Source organism: Hyaena hyaena, unplaced genomic scaffold, assembly GCF_003009895.1.
Source record: "Hyaena hyaena isolate Hyena2069 unplaced genomic scaffold, ASM300989v1 scaffold_573, whole genome shotgun sequence".
In the NCBI taxonomy this organism is placed as follows: Eukaryota; Metazoa; Chordata; class Mammalia; order Carnivora; family Hyaenidae; genus Hyaena; species Hyaena hyaena.
Genome location: NW_024081211.1, coordinates 84,170 through 97,096, shown reverse-complemented (window position 1 = coordinate 97,096; position 12,927 = coordinate 84,170). Strand labels below are relative to the sequence as shown.

The 12,927-nt window shown below is 40.6% G+C and overlaps 1 protein-coding gene across 3 annotated transcripts in view; it reads right to left on the bottom strand.

Annotated features, from left to right (window-relative positions):
* The window catches only part of TTC39B (tetratricopeptide repeat domain 39B), a 123,415-nt gene that overhangs the window by 58,958 nt on the left and 51,530 nt on the right, over positions 1–12,927 (bottom strand). Inside the window, exon 1 of one of the 3 annotated variants that reach the window (XM_039256591.1) lies at positions 8,156–8,176. The exons of the other annotated variants lie outside the window; for them this stretch is intronic. The gene's annotated coding sequence lies outside the window, so the exon portion shown is untranslated. Of the gene's footprint in view, positions 1–8,155; positions 8,177–12,927 lie in introns of those variants that run through there. 3 annotated transcript variants of the gene reach the window in all.

The following is a 12,927-nucleotide window of genomic DNA, read 5'->3' as shown; positions in this document are numbered from 1 at the left end:
TATTCAATCGAGAACCTATTTTCTTATTTTTTTATGATAAATGTTTCAAATACAGAGAGAAAATGACAGGCATTGTAAGGCCACAAGTCTAAACGTCTAAACCAAACTGACTCCATGACAGACTTTAAGTTTCCCCTCTAAACTAGAAGGCCTAAGTTTCAGCTTTCCCGAAACTATCAGGCAGAGACACGTTGCCCAAGGCAGGAGAAACCACCCTTGCAACACCCAGTCAGGAAAGACCAGCGACCACCCTCCACATTATTAAGGGAGAGGCCTGGAGATAGAAACTATAGATAGGACCCTGTTACCTAATGTTAAAGTTAACCCGTTAGTCGCCGAACAAGACCCTAGGCTTGCTCTGTGATTGGTTAAATTTAAAGGTACTCTAAATGGTGTAATTGGATCCCGCCAAAAGTAACGAATACTCTAGACAATGTGTATGGTCAAACCCGCTGTCAATGATGTTGTATAACTATGATTGGATCACTGTTCCCATGTCACAACTTCTGTAACTCCCCCGTCTCAAACCCCATAAAAACCCTACTCTGCCCTTGTTCGGGGCTCTCAGCATGGATCCATTGCATTGGTGAGGTCTGGGAGCCCGAGCTTAAGCCTGTAATAAAGCCCTTTGCCTTTGCATACGTGACTTGGACTCCTTGGTGGTCTTGGGATTGGGGGAGATCGCGATCTGGGCATAACAGCATATATCTGGAATCTTTTGCATACGGTGAGAGTTTCCCACATGGATAGGCAATTATCCCCACACCAATGAATAACATCCTTCAGCTACTCCTGAGCTTGGAAATAACACAAAAGGAAGAGCACATGTCCTTTCAGTGTCATCTTGGAAAACTAACAGACCCACCAAGGAATATTTCTTTTTTTTTATTTTTAAATGTTTATTTATTTTAAAGGGGAGATAGGCAGAGATAGAGGGAGAGAGAATCCCAAGCAGGCTCCGCACTATCAGCGCAGATCCCTACGCGGGGCTCATTCTCACAAACCATGAGATCATGACCTACGCAGAAATCAAGAGTCAGAGGCTCAACCACACGTGACTGAGCCACCCAGGCATCCCAGGAGTGTGTCATTCTGTAAGGTGTATATACCTTTGCTTGATTTGTTATTTACTACCAATTTAAGGTTCATATTATATAAAATAATATGCTAATTTGTAGATTTTTTGGTCTGGTGATTATTCAGTAAGGTTATAGTTTTACTGTGTGGCAGGAGATTAACAAGTTTTACATATAAAAAATCTTATTACAACATTCTTCAGTTACCCAAATGCTCCTGGAACCAGTTTTACCATCGTGCTGATTTCCTCATTGATAAATAAATCTTTGACGCTGTTAAAAGGAAACTCATGGGCCCAAAATGGCGTCACTTAGGCTGAATCCCCAACTGGGGTTTAATAACTAATCCAATTCTAGTTTCAGCCTCCCCCAGAGAAGTCATCTTAAGCAGTCGGTCAGGAATTTTCCCATCTGAGGCCGATGAGTCTGCAATGAGTGGCCAGAAGGGCACTCTCCATCCTCCAAAAGAAGATGAGGTCATCTGCATGATAAGACCTGCTGCTCTTCCTCCTAAGGCAAAGAAACCTCACCTGCAACAATCCTTTTCTTTGCTAATAACTTTCTTGCCCCACCTTCTTCCTATAAAAACCTTTTTACAACTCCTCTACTTGCTAGATGGGATGCTGTCCAATTCATGAATCTCTGATAAAGCCAATTAGACCTTCAAATTTACTGGGTTGAATTTTGTGTGTGTTTTTTTTAACACTATCTCCACAATACTACATTTTCCCCATCCTTCCTACATTTATTCAGGTCTGATCTTATTTCCTTCACTAAAGGTTTCTATCATATGGAACACTGCTCTGAGGTTCTAATATCCTCCTTGCAAAATGCTCCTTGGATTGCTTCAGTTTTAGAACCTGTCCCACCAAAGTAAGCACAATGATTAAAAATTTCACCAAGGGGCACCTGGCTGGCTCAATCAGTAGAATATGCAACTCTTAATACCAAGGTCGTGAGTTCAAGACCCACGTTGCATTACTTAAAAAAATAAGAAAGATTAAAAAAACAATTTAACCAAATAGAATGACTTGTCTCTTTTACTCCTGTGCAAGATACTATGTTCAGAAGTTTAAAGAAATGTATTTTTAGCTAGTGAAAAATACTGTTATTGGGTTGGTAGAGGCTAAGAAAGACAACGCATCATGTTTCAATCACAGGGGTTAATATGTTGGAGCATTCGTTCTTCTCTTGCCCTGATTTTATTACTCCATTTTTAAGTTTTTAAACAGCTTTATTGAGATATAAATTCACAGATCATACAATTCTCCCATTTAACGAGTACAATCAATGGCTTCTATTATGTTCTTAGAGGTGTGCAACTATCACCACAATCTATATTTTGTCACTCAAAAGAAACTCTGTCCATCCATTAGCTGTCACTCCACATTTCCCGCTCCACCTTTTGTTTTAGGCAATCACTTGTCTGCTTTCAGAACGTACAGGTGTTTCCTGGTCTGGACATTTCATATTGATGAAATTATACAATATGTGGTCTTTCAAGACTGCCTTTTCCACTTGGCATAAAGTCTTCAAGATACATGTTGATTTATCAGTATGTCATTCCTTTTTATTGCCAAATAATATTGCAGTGTATGGATATAATACATTTTGTTTACTGTTTCATTAGTTGATGGATATATGTGTTATTTTCATTTTGGGGGTATTTTGAATAATGCTGTTATTAAAATGCATGACCAAGTTCTTATGTAGACATACATTTCCTTTCTCTTGAGTATATACCTAGGAAGATAACTGCTGAGTCTTATTGTAAATTTATGTTGGACATTTTGAAGAGCTGTCAGACCATTTTTCTAAGTGACTATGCGATTTTACATTCTTACCAGCAATGGAGGAAATTCCAATTTCTCCACACCTTGTCCAACACTTATTATTGTCTCTCTTAGGGGGTGTGATATTATCTCATTGTGGTTCTGACTTGCATTTACCTAATGACTAAGGATGTTGAGCATCTGTTTAGGTACTTAACGGCCATTTGTATATCTTCTTTGGAGAAACGTCTATTCAGGTTTGGCCATTTTTTAAAGGGGCTATTTGTCCTTTTATTATTGAGTTTCACAGTGCTCTAATTTTTAATCACTAGGTAAAACTATTTTCAAATGAAATGCTTACAGATTTTTTTTATACTTTTTACTCTCATTCACATCATAATTTGCAGAATCAATTCAAACTTAATTTCCCCCAGTAAATCCAACACAATGTGCTATGTTCCTGAACAATGAAATAAAAGACAGCCCATTTTATTTTATTTATTTTTTTTAAATTTTTTTTACAAATAGTTTATTGTCAAATTAGTTTCTACATAACACTCAGTGCTCATCCCCAAAGTGCCCTCCTCCATGCCCATCCCCCCCCTCCCCCCCACATCCATCAGTCCTCAGTTTTTGTCAGCATTCAAGAGTCTCTCATGGTTTGCCTCTCTCCCTTTCCCCCACCATTTCCGCCCTTCTTCTCCCGCTTGTTCCTCCGTCAAGTTCCTCCTAATCCTCCTATACGTGCAAACATATGATATTTGTCCTTCTCTGCCTGACTTATTTCGCTCAGCATAACACCCTCAAGGTCCATCCATGTTGCTACACATGGCCAGATTTCATTGTTTCTCATTGCCATGTAGTATTCCATGGTATAGATAAACCACATCTTCTTGATCCATTCATCTGTTGATGGACACTTAGGCTCTTTCCATGTTTTAGCTATTGTGGAGAGTAAGACAGCCCATTTTAAACAAGAGTCTGTTCTGACTCTTCTTTTTTTAAAAAATTTTTAAATTTATTTCTGAGGGAGAGAGAGACAGCATGAGCAGGGGAGGGTCAGAGAAAGAGGGAGATACAGAATCTGAAGCAGAAAGATAGCCCATTTTAAGAAGAAGGAAAAAAAGAAATAAAATTTTCAAAAATTAATGAAAAGGCACTTCGTGTCCTTTAAGCTTTTTCCTCAAAGTTAAAATCTCTCTTTGAGGGAGAAAAGGAAGGAAAGCAAACAGGCCAAGTGTTACTCTCTGGGAGGTACCATTTATATTATCCACAGTCTGGACGGTGTCCACTGGAGTCGTAAACACAAAACTCCAGCAGACATCACCACCAGGTTTCCAGGAAATCTACAGCTTAATATTTTGGACATTATGATCAGCTTGTGTTTCTTCCTAAAGAAAAGTGCTCACCAGACCAAATTCTGCCCAGTGGAGGATTCCTTTCAGATAGCCATTCTCATAGCTAGAGATCAAAGAAGAAGGGAGGTGGGGCTGCTTCTGGTAGTAAAGAACAGTCCAGAAATCAAAGGGTCCCCCAAATATACTGTACTGTCAACCTCAACCCCAGACCTGTCACTGGTGCTACAGAATCAAGGCAAAGGAATGTCAACATTCTCTCTCCACTTGAGTCCTGTTCTTTTAAAAGGAAGATCTAAAAAGCTGCAAAAAGCCAAGGGCAAGCACTAGCAAAGGATATGATTATTCTAATAAATCAGATATTAATAAGCGTATAAACTAATATTTTGTCCCTAAACAATCAATGCTTAGATTTAGTGCAAAGACTTCCTCAATCAGAACTTTACACTTTCTTCCATATTATCTGGAGCATGGGTGATTTTTTTATATTCTTCATGCTTTTCCAAGTATTTTCAAATTTTCAAAAATGATCACGAGCTATTCTTAGTAATTGGGAAAAAAGTATATATTTTGAGTAATTTAAGTTCAGATTCATGAACGGGAGATTCAAATATTAACTGAAGGAAACACCCTCTGATATCCCTCTTATATCACACATAGTTTACAATAGTTCCCCAGAAAAATATATAAGAAGAGTACATTATTTTTAGCCCTTTCCAACTAAGAAATTTAGAATACATCACTACCCAATGAGTTTCTAATGTAATTTTACATCTCTTAGAACCCTTCCAAATTTTCACTACTTTGAAAAGTCAGTACTTAAACGTTGCCGTTTTTCTAATTTTACCTTTCAGTTTCTTACATTGACAGCACCCTCCAATGCTATTTTAAAGTTTTGAACTTAAAATACCTGTAATAATATATTCCCGAATTGTCTTCAAACTTATTATTTTATACATACATTTATGATTTCAACCTGATTTTTAATGTATCTACCTACTTACTGAAAATGGATTTATTCCTTTATTGAAAAGAATGGGATCTCACAGATGGAAATCAGTAGTTACTATCAGGAGTTCTCCATACCAGCCCCATTTCCATCTTGGTGGATCTGAAAAATGCAGTCCACAGGGCCTGTGGGCATGTCACCAAGCTATATGCCAAGTGTCCCCCTAGCCAAGATGGAAAGTGAAGGTCCTCCATTAAAATAGATAGATTCACTGGAGAGGTACTTCCTTTTACCCTAATTTTACATTTTTATCAGAAACTGGGATTAAGATTTAAAAAAAAGGTAACCAACTCTGCAAAGCTAAATAAATAAATAAAGCTGGAAAAGGTAGCAGGGAATGGACCACAATTTAAATTGTAATCCACTGGGGGAATCCCAGGGGAAGTGACTCAGGCAGTTAAGTGTCCAACTCTTGATTTCAGCTCAGGTCATGATCTCATGGTTTGTGAGCTTAAGCCCTGCATCAGACTCTGCGCTGATAGTACAGAGCCTGTTTGAGATTCTCATTCTTTTTCTCTCTCCGCCTCCCCCCCCACAAAATAAATAGTTAAAAAAAAATACAAATAAAAAAGTAATGCACTAAATGAAAGGGTTACATTCAGTAAACTAAAATTGAATTTTCACTCATGAACATCTAGGAGCACCACACTGCAAGCATTCTACCAGGTGTGAGATATATAAAGTCATACAGTTCATGATCTCAAAGATGATATCTGAACATATAGACTTTAATAACTTACAGCTTTTTACTACCATGTTGCTAAGTCACATTGTTTTTATCCTGTTTACGAGTGCCTAACTTTGGATCAAAAGTCCAACTAAAAGGCTGTGTTCGTGTCGGCAAGCTGTCTGCCGAGTGTCCGCCAGGCCGACCTGCCACACAAGTGGAGACTCTGCCTGAATAAAGAGACAAAGAAGCGAGTGGAGGTGAGCAGTACTCCCATCTGCTCCCAACAACCACACCTAGCCTGAGAACCACACTGTTCTGGAAAGACCAACGACTGGAAATGCAACCAGGAGCCAGCAGCCAAGGAAAGAAAAGACGCAAAGCCAGTTCAGAAAGCAGAGAAGCTTAACTGAGGAAAAAGCAGAGTTGGAGAAAAGCAGAGAAAAGGAAAGAACAAACATTCCCTCCTTTGCTCATGTGGGGAAGGTTCCAGGTCCCCTTCTATACCACCTCCTCTAGACCACCGCATCCTACTCCCAAATGACTCAGAAAAACATATAATAATGTGTATACAGGAAAAGAAGAATGAAACAAATGTGGCAAAATTTAAAAATAGGGTAGGGGTATATAAAAGTTCTCTGTATCATTCTCATACTCTTTTGAGAAGTTTGAGACTATTGCAAAATAATGTTTTTAAAAGATGGCAGAGATGACTCTGGAGCAAAGGGCAAAGACAGGGGTCAAAGGAGGGTGTCTATGGACCTCGGGCACCCGGGGAGCAGCCAATGCCAGTGGGGAATGCCAAGCCCTTAGGGTCATGGACACACCGACAGATCCGGCCATCACAGGTGCTTTGGCAGAGACAGCAAGGCCAGAGGTTAATGCAGAAACAAGCGGATGAGACTATTAACTGAAGGACAATAGCCAGAGTAGGGCTCTATCCCCACAGAACATCTCTGCACGCAGGTGCTGCTGGGAAGGAGGGGCAGGGGGAATTTTTGAAAAGGAAGATATAGGCCTGATGCAGAGTTTAAATTTTTACTGGACTGGGCACTTACCTCTCCAAATCTGAGTCACTCCAAAAGAGACTATTTGAAATGTGAACAGATGATGTGATCTTTCATTGACAACTTAATGTTTTGTTTTGTTCTGTTTTGTTTTGTTTTGTTTGTCCTCATTGGGGATGTGAGTTCCAGAGCAAAATGAGAACAGTTGAAAAGAAAAAAATTTCATTTTCATGTAAAATATAAAGCATGCCTCAGACCCTCACTAAGAAAGTGGACAGCAGCACTTAGGGTTTTTTCAGGAAAAAAAAAGAAACTGCTCCCAACAGATGCTGTTTTTCTTGCCCATAGACAAGGCAAATTGGACAGAGCTGGAAACGAAAACCAGAGCCTGTATCTTTTCAGATTCTTTCCTTAAGCAAACCTTCACATTATTTAAAACAAACAACAATGGAATGTTGGATTGGCAAGAGATCTAGACAGCTATGCTTTCATTTTGCTGAGTTTTAAATTAAAAAAAAAAACTTATTGGAGGGTTTTCTTCTTTCTAACAGAAAGCGTGTACCTAATCTATTAGTCACCCTTTCTCACTGCTCTGCCTGTCGTGTGACTCAGGAGAAGCATGCTGGGACACAATGCAGAACGCTGGGTTTCTGCCCCAGACGTGCCTGTCACCTGCAAGCCGTGACACACTGGAGCATTCACCACCTATGGATGCGAGTGGCCTCCTGTGCAAAAAGAAAAAAAAACAAACAGAGAAAGGAGGGGCACCTGGGTGGCTCAGTCGGTTAAGCGTCTGACTTCAGGTCATGATCTCACGGTCCATGGGTTCAATCCCCGCATCGGGCTCTGTGCTGACAGCCAGCTCAGAGCCTGGAGCCTGTTTCGGATTCTGTATCTTCCTCTCTCTCTGACCCTCCCCTGCTCATGCTCTCTCTCAGAAATAAATAAAACATTAAAAAAAAAAAAACAGAGAAAGGATACCAACTGCAGAAAGCAGTAAGTGGTTGCCAGAGGCTGGGGAGGGCAGCGGGGAGCTCCTGTTTAAGAAGTACAGAGTTTCCGCTTTACAGGACGAAAGAGCTCTGGCGGCGGACAGCCGTGATGGTTGCACGGCGGCGTGAAAGTACTTACTGCAGCTGAACCGCACACCGAGAAGTGCTTAAGACGGGAAGGTTTCTGTTAGGTAAAGGAGAAACTGGGGGCAAGAAACAAAACAAAACAAAAAGAAGCACTCGCACAGACAAAAAGCCAGAGGAGAGATGACAGTACCTGCCTGCCCTGTCTGCCTTGCACGGAGCTTACATGGAGGAAATGGCAGTCCATCTTGTAAAATCACATTTTACGCTGAAAAACCACATAAAGGTGGTGCTGATGCTGGTTAAAGAGGTCAGTGACGCAAGTGAAGTGACTGGGGCCAGGAACTTCCCATCAGACAGACCACTGGGCTCCTGCCATTCAGCAGTTGGGTGTTTCCTGCAGCCGCGGGGCGGAGGCTACTTAAGCCACACTCTGCCTGTTTCATTTTCTCCCTCAAAGCAGGAACGCAGGTATTTCCAAGATGCAGGGTAAAGGCAGACTTTCAGTGTGACATTGCATGGGGCAGGGGAGAGCTGTTTATCATTTCTTCTAAAACGCTGCAAACTACAACAAAAAGTAGCAAAAGAGAAATTTTTAAAAAGCAATGCTCAAGGGGCACCTGGGTGGTTCAGTCGGTTGAGCGTCTGACTCTGGATTTCAGCTCAGGTCATAGGATGGAGCCATGCATCAGGCTCTGCACTGACAGCATGGAGTCTGCTTGGGATTCTCTCTTTCTGTCCCTCCCCACCCCCGCCTCTCTCTCAAAATAAATAAGTAAACATTTTTTTAAAAATAGGCAATGCTAAAAAAAAAAAAAAAGTTTTACTTTCATTTGCCTCACAATCCATGAGGGAGAGAGAGGAAAAAAAGGTTACCTAAGAGTTTTTTTTTTTTTTTTTTTTTTTCAGGCTACATAATGTGTCTCTCTCCTCTTGGTTCCTTGGTCAGAATTTAAACCTCATCATAGTACAATTATTACTTCACTGTTAGCTGTGGTAGGTAGAGATGGGCTTTTTAAGTACAGAAATTCGGTGTCTTAGAGAAGAGATATTTACTGAGTTTTTGATGAATAAATGACATTTGTATTGATTGTACTTGATTGTATGGATTTGTATTTAGCACCCTTGCACCGACTACAGTCTCAATACCTTATATTTTACATCACATATGTACAGATCATGGAAAATACTCATGAATATGTTATCTCGGGAGTCCTTTATTCACAAACACGTAGCTTTCAGGAAATATTAGGTAAGACAACCAACCAAGAAGGGAAGCATGCAGATATTCAAGTAATTAAAATTTAGGGGCGCCTGGGTGGCTTAGTCGGTTAAGCGTCCGAGTTTCGCTTGGGTCATGATCTCGCGGTTCGTGGGTTCGAGCCCCGTGTCGGGCTCTGTGCTGACTGCCAGCTCAGAGCCTGGAGGCTGTTTCAGAGTCTGTGACTCCCTCTCTCTCTGACCCTCCCCTGCTCACGCTGTCTCTCTCTCTCTCCTAGAAATAAATAAAACATTTAAAAAAATTTTTTTAATTTAATTTTCTGGGGCACCTGGGTGGCTCAGGTGGTTAAGTGTCTGACTCTTGGTTTTGGCTCAGGTAGTGATCGTGAGATTTGTGAGATGGAGCCCTACGCCGGGCCTTCTACTGAGAGCACAGAACCTGCTTGGATTCTTTCTCTTCCTCTCTCTTTGCCCCTTCCCTGCTTGCATGTATGCTCTCTCTCTCTCAAGATAAATCAACAAACATTTAAAAAATAAATAAAGTTTAACTTTCTTTAGGTCTTTAATGTGTGGCTCTTTTCATAGTGTGCTGTATATATCCAACCTGTGATATTAAGCAGGCACGCAAATAGGTTTTGGCGTACAGGGATGCTATTGCTTTAAAAAACAAACAAACAAAAACATCTAGCTTAATATTAAGGAGGGGTGATGGCACATAAATGCTGTACCTTAAGGCTCAGTTTGCTGGATTACAGAAAAGCTCAAAATTCTGCCCCACCCAGTACTCAAAAAGAAAAGGACTATAATCCTAAAGCACAAGAGAAATTTGAGTCTTGTTCCCATATTTCTTTGCCTTCTAAAATACAGTCACCTATAAGGATCTGAAATATGATATTCTATAACCCAACACGAATACAAAACGATTACCAAAGAAATCCGTTCATACTACTTGAATGGTCACTAAAGGCTTTCCACACCTGTGGACTGATGAAATATCAAAAGAAAAGTAAACCGTGCCTGAAATTCATATCAAACTCATGTTCACATAATCTGCCCATATATGCAGTCTGTCTTTTCCAAAATGAACCAGAGACATAAGTATAAATGTGGTGTTAAAAAGTGGAAAGCAAGTGTAAAACGTTAGGCAGACCTCTGGGCATAAGGCACACAAAAAAACCAATCAGTGATTTTTCATGACACCTGCATCCAGGAATGCACTGTGGCTTTAAGACAGAAACAAAAAAATAAAAAACGACAAGGAGAGGGCTGCCTACCCCCAAATCAACCCTGTGGCTAAGGGATACAATACAAGGGTTCCAGGGGTACCCTCATCTTCCTCTTCTATAAAATGAGACTGACCAATTAGCACAGTTTTCATTGAATATACAAAGACATACTTGCCATGGATACTAGGACTGAAACAGGACATTTTTTTAAAGTTTATTTGTTTATTTACAGAGAGAGAGAGAGAAAGAGAGAGAGCACGGACAGGAAAGGTCAGAGAGAGACAGAGAATCCCAAGCATGCTCTGCACTGTCAGGACAGAACCCAATGCAGAGCTCCAATTTGTCAACATGAGATTATGACCTGAGCCAAAACCAAGAGTTGGACATTTAACCAATTGGAGCCACCCAGGTGCCCCTGAAAACAGGACATTTTTAGAGGAGTCTAATTCATCTCTTCTCCACCAAGATATCTTAATGGATTACAGAGCAAAAACGTTCAGGAAACCACTTGGTTCTCAAAATGCTCTACCTCATGACAGGCCTCAAGCTTTCTGCTAGTCAAATAAGAAGTCTGATGCAAAAAAAAAATAAAAATAAAAAGTGGGGGGGAAATTAAACACTATGCAAGTTGTAAGTGGGTTAAGTGGGGATTTCCTATAAGTTTGCTTATAAGTCACTGGGTTGGAAATCATATTTTCTATATAATGATTGATATGTATCTATCTGTGTATGTATATATATGTGCATGCATGAATATGTACACACACACACACACAGAGTTTCAAATTCTCAGCCTAAACCATAAAAGCCTATTAAGCCCTAAATTATTAACTTTGGACAGAATGTTGGAACCAGGAGAAAGGTATCCTATCATGGGACTGAGGCACACTCTCCTGACCCTCCCACCCCAGCCTCATACTGTGCCCAGGTGATCCAATCCAAACACAATCCATGCAGTCCTTACGATGAAAACGCTTTCATGGTTTGCCACTGCCCTTGTCACAGGTCCTTGGCAAGATACCTTCAGCATCTGTCTTGTCTCTGACCAGCCTATCCTCACTAGAAAGGCAGGACTCCCAAGCTTCTTGATAAACACAAAGAGATCATCGTGAAGGGGATAAGAGTATGTCACCCCAAAATACGTCACTTTGACATAAAGATTGTTTTGAGCTGAAGTCAACTAGCTCTCACCCTCCCCGTTTTGTTCTGAAAGCAGGGCAGAATTTTCCTAGTAAAGGTGTTACCCTCTCTTTTATCAGGAAGAGAATTACTTTGGAAATGAATCTTACCACCTGAGAGGACTCTTATCTGCATAAAAGACCTCACTAAACAATCCTCATTTACCATACATTTCCCAGTCACCTCCCTACACTTTAAGCCTCTTCTTGAGCCCTAAAACCCCTTTTGTCTAGCTTCTTCTCCACTCTTTATCATCCTTTGTTAAGATAATACACGTACATCCCAAATCCTAACCACCTCCTTAAGGCACATTGTGTGTGTGTGTGTGTGTGTGTGTGTGTGTGTGTTAATTCCCACATGTGTACACAATTAAACTTTTTTCTCTCTTGCTAGTCTGTCTTTTGTCCATTTAATATGCAGGGCCCAGGCGATAAAACTAAGGGAAAGTTTTGCCTCTCCTATGATGGTCTCTCAAATCTCAGGGCCTTTGTACTTAATAAGCCTTCCTGCTACACCCAGTCGATCATACCCAGTATTTACCAGCATCTGCCTCAGTTCAGACACGGCCTCTTTCAGAAAGCCCTACCCGGCCAGCCTCTGTCCACACCCCTGCCCATCACCCCAGCTTAGGTTAGATCCCCCTCATCTTTGCTCCCAATGACCTTCTTTACACTACTTTATCTCAATGACAGTTTCGTCTTTTTTATCTTTTTTGTTTTTTTTTACTAACGACACAGTTTCTTATCTGTATCCCCCAACAAACTCTAAGTGCCTGGAAGAATATTAATAAGCCATGATATTTTTTCTGTTAAAAAAAAAAATCCTAACTAGTTCACTCACAAGTAGCCACCAGGCAGCACAGGGAGACCAGGACTGTCAGGGAAGGCAGGTCAGGTCTGTTGGGGATTCTTCTTCAAAGCCAAGGCCAGCCACACACCTTTACAGGTTCAAGCTTTTGCTGTTATTTCTGGTTTGTTTTACTTGAATAATTAATTGTTTTATTTGTTTTGGTCTGTTCTTTGCTTTTAATTCTGCTTTTGGTTCCTTAGAATCTTCTAATACAATAATGAAATAAATACCAGCTAGGAAATCTGGTTACTGGCCCTTTTTAACTCATGTGACCTCATTCCCACTCCCAACCCATCTGTAAATTGAAGTAGGAACAGAAGAATGATTCATAAGCCTAGTTGCCCACAGTCACCAGGGAAACCTGGAGTAAACATCCTTCTCCCTCTAGAACTCAGGTAACTGGTGAGCAGCCAGGTTTGGAGACCTTTAGAAGGGGGAGAGATTTGAAATCAAGTTCTAATTCCTCCACTTACTTCCTGTGTGACCTCAA